The 3,817-nt window shown below is 39.4% G+C and overlaps 1 pseudogene; it reads left to right on the plus strand.

Moving 5' to 3' along the window:
• The first annotated feature begins 246 nt into the window (after positions 1-246).
• LOC103015886 (40S ribosomal protein S3-like) lies at positions 247-599 on the plus strand (annotated as a pseudogene).
• Positions 600-3,817: the final 3,218 nt, after the last annotated feature.

Raw genomic sequence — 3,817 nt, forward strand, 5'->3', positions numbered from 1 at the left:
TAGGTACTATGCAGGGATAAACATTAGAATTCCATAGATACAACTTCTTCCTTTATAAATGAGGAATCTGAGGCCCAGAAGTTTAACAACTTGCCTAAATTTATATCAATACATCAGTTGGTGGAGATATCCTAAAATGGCGGCCACAGGAGGTCTGTGTGCCACTGTCCAGGCAAAATCTCTGCATTATAAACTCCTAGGAGGACTTGCTGTGTAGAGGGCCTGGTATGGTGTGCTTGGTTCATCATGGAGAGTGGGGCCAAAGCCTGTGAGGTCACACTGTCTGTGAATTTCTGTGAATAGACGGCTAAATCCATGAAGGTTGTGGATGGCCTGATGATCCACAATGGGGACCTGTTAACTACTATGTCGATACCAGTATGTGCCATGTGACACTCAGACAGTGTGCACTGGGCATCAAAGGGAAGATCATGTTGCCCTGGGACCCAAGTGGTAAGATTGGCCTTAAGAAGCGCCTGCCTGACCATGTGAGCATTATGGAACCCAGAGATGAGATACTGCCCACCACCTCTGTCTCAGAACAGAACAGTGGGAAGCCAGAGCTGCCAGCTATGCCCCAGACAGTACGCACGGCATAACAGGGTCTCCTTGGCAGTTGGATCTGGAGTCTGCAGGTTGCTCTCTAAAGATCTTTAGTAAAATCTGTTAAAAAAGAGAAAAAAAGTCAAGATCTCACACAAGAGTCTTTTTATAGCCGCAGGTTGTATTCTCCATTTACTAATCTCTAATCATCACTTATTTTACTCTGGACCAGTGTTTCTTTCAGATCAGAGTTTCTCCAAGTATGATCCCTGAGAAATCTGCATCCGAATCTCCTTGTGTGCCAGTTAGAATGCAGATTCCTGGGACCTGCTCCAGGACTATAATTTTCAAGTCTCTGAAATTGGAGACATTTTCATTTTCAACATGCACCTGAGGTGATTCCTATGAAATATAGCGTTTTTTCTTTTTCTTTTGAACTAAATTTAGACTTACAGAAGAATTGCAAAGATAGTACAGAAAGTTTCCATGTACACTTCATCCAGCTTCTTTTAATGTTAACATTTTACCTAATAATATAGTATACCTATCAAACCAAAAAATTACCATTGGAACATTATTAATAACCAATTATGGACTTTATTCATATTTCACCAATTTTTTTTCACTAACTATATTTTTGTTGTTCTAGGACCCAAATTACGGTCCCACATTGCTTTTAGTTATTATCTATACCAAATTTTACTGCTCTAGATTGTAATCCCATGTTCCACACGACAGGGACTGAATCCTGGCTCTGAAGGCAGCCAAAGGCTTAATTCAGGTATTCATCTGACGGTATTTAAGTTCAAGCTACAATGACAGTACTCTTAATAATGCTGCAGAGATTCAATCACACAGAAACAAAATTAAAGGACACAGAAAACACCATTCAGTCTCTCATTTTACTGATAGAGTTCCTGCATCCTAGAGAAGAAATTTGAGCAAGTTGATGGAAATATTGGAACTATAGTCCATTTCACTTGTCTCCAAGTTTCCTTGTAATTTCTTTAAGCATCTGGCTTTGATTATAGTTCTTTCCTTTATTCTCAAAGTGAAGGTCAATGAACAGCTTTAAAAAGTATTATCCATGATTTCATATGGTTCTTCCAGTTATCCATGAGAGGAATATGAGAAGTCTAGTTTTCTCCAATTTGGCGATCAGGAAACAGGTTCAGAGAGTTAAAACTGAGGTCCCCAAGGTTCCATGGCAAGCATACAGATAAGCCCTAACCACACCTCTACAAGCTGACTCCTGAATTAATGCCATTCTGCAGTATGCCACACGCCTCCAGCCCTGAATTTATGCACTCTGTGCTGAAACGGATATTTTGTGTATTCAAATAGAACATTTGGAGGAGTGAGTATTTATACACAAATTCAAATAGGGCACCCAAATGGGGAAACGTTGTGAACCTGGCATATTTAGCAATTATAAATGGGAGACATGACTGTGGGAAGGGAAATGACATAAATCAGTGTGAATATCTATTCTTGGTGGAAAAGGCTAGATAATTCTAAGGTTTTTTTTTTTTAACATCTTTATTGGAGTATAATTGCTCTACAATGGTGTGTTAGTTTCTGCTTTATAACAAAGTGAGTCAGCCATACATATACATATATCCCCATATCTCCTCCCTCTTGCGTGTCCCTCCCACCCTCCCTATCCCATCCCTTTAGGTGGATGCAAAGCACCAAGCTGATCTCCCTGTGCTATGCAGCTGCTTCCCACTAGCTATCTGTGTTACATTTGGTAGTGTATATATGTCCATGCCACTCTCTCACTTCGTCCCAGCTTACCCTTCCCCCTCCCCATGTCCTCAAGTCCATTCTCTACCTCTGTGTCTTTATTCCTATCCTGCCCCTAGGTTCTTCAGAACTTTTTTTTTTTTTTTTTTTAGATCCCATATATATGTGTTAGCATATTGTATTTGTTTTTCTCTTTCTGACTTACTACACTCTGTATGACAGACTCTAGGTCCATCCACCTCACTACAAATAACTCAATTTCGTTTCTTTTTATGGCTGACTAATATTCCATTGTATATATGTGCCATGTCTTTTATCCATTCATCTGTTGATGGACACTTGGGTTGCTTCCATGTCCTGGCTATTGTAAATAGAGCTGCAGTGAACAGTGTGGTACATGACTCTTTTTGAATTATGGTTTTCTCAGGGTATATGCCCAGGAGTGGGATTCCTGGGTCATATGGTAGTTCTACTTTAGTTTTTTTAAGGAACCTCCATACTGTTCTCCATAGTGGCTGTATCAATTTACATTCCCACCAACAATACAAGAGGGTTCCCTTTTCTCCACACCCTCTTCAGCATTTATTTTTTGTAGATTTTTTGATGACGGCCATTCTGACCAGTGTGAGGTGATACCTCATTGTAGTTTTGATTTGCATTTCTCTCATGATTAGTGACGTTGAGCAGCCTTTCATGTGTTTGTTGGCAATCTGTATATCTTCTTTGGAGAAATGTCTATTTAGGTCTTCTGACCATTTTTGGATTGGGGTGTTTGTTTTTCTGATATTGAGCTGCATGAGCTGCTTGTAAAGTTTGGAGATTAATCCTTTGTCAGTTGCTTCATTTGCAAATATTTTCTCCCATTCTAAGGGTTGTCTTTTTGTCTTGTTTATGGTTTCCTTTGCTGTGCAAAAGCTTTTAAGTTTCATTAGGTCCCAATTGTTTAGTTTTCGTTTTATTTCCATCTCTAGGAGGTGGGTCAAAAAGGACCTTGCTGTGATTTTTGTTACAGAGTGTTCTGCCTAAGTTTTCCTCTAAGAGTTTTATAGTGTCTGGTCTTACATTTAGGTCTTTAATTCATTTTGAGTTTATTTTTGTGTATGGTGTTAGGGAGTGTTCTAATTTCATTCTTTTACATGTAGCTGTCCAGTTTTCCCAGCACCACTTATTGAAGAGGCTGTCTTCTCTCCATTGTATATTCTTGCCTCCTTTATCAAAGATAAGGTGACCATATGTGTGTGGGTTTATCTCTGGGCTTTCTATCCTGTTCCATTGATCTATATTTCTGTTTTTGTGCCAGTACCATACTGTCTTGATTACTGTAGCTTTGTAATATACTCTGAAGTCAGGGAGCCTGATTCCTCCAGCTCCGTCTTTCTTTCTCAAGATTGCTTTGGCTATTCGGAGTCTTTGTGTTTCCATACAAATTGTGAACTTTTTTGTTCCAGTTCTGTGAAAAATGCCAGTGGTAGTTTGATAGGGATTGCATTGAATCTTCAGATTGCTTTGGGTAGTAGAGTCATTTTCA

The sequence above is a fragment of the Balaenoptera acutorostrata genome, chromosome 2 (genome assembly GCF_949987535.1).
Source record: "Balaenoptera acutorostrata chromosome 2, mBalAcu1.1, whole genome shotgun sequence".
Classification (NCBI taxonomy): Eukaryota; Metazoa; Chordata; class Mammalia; order Artiodactyla; family Balaenopteridae; genus Balaenoptera; species Balaenoptera acutorostrata.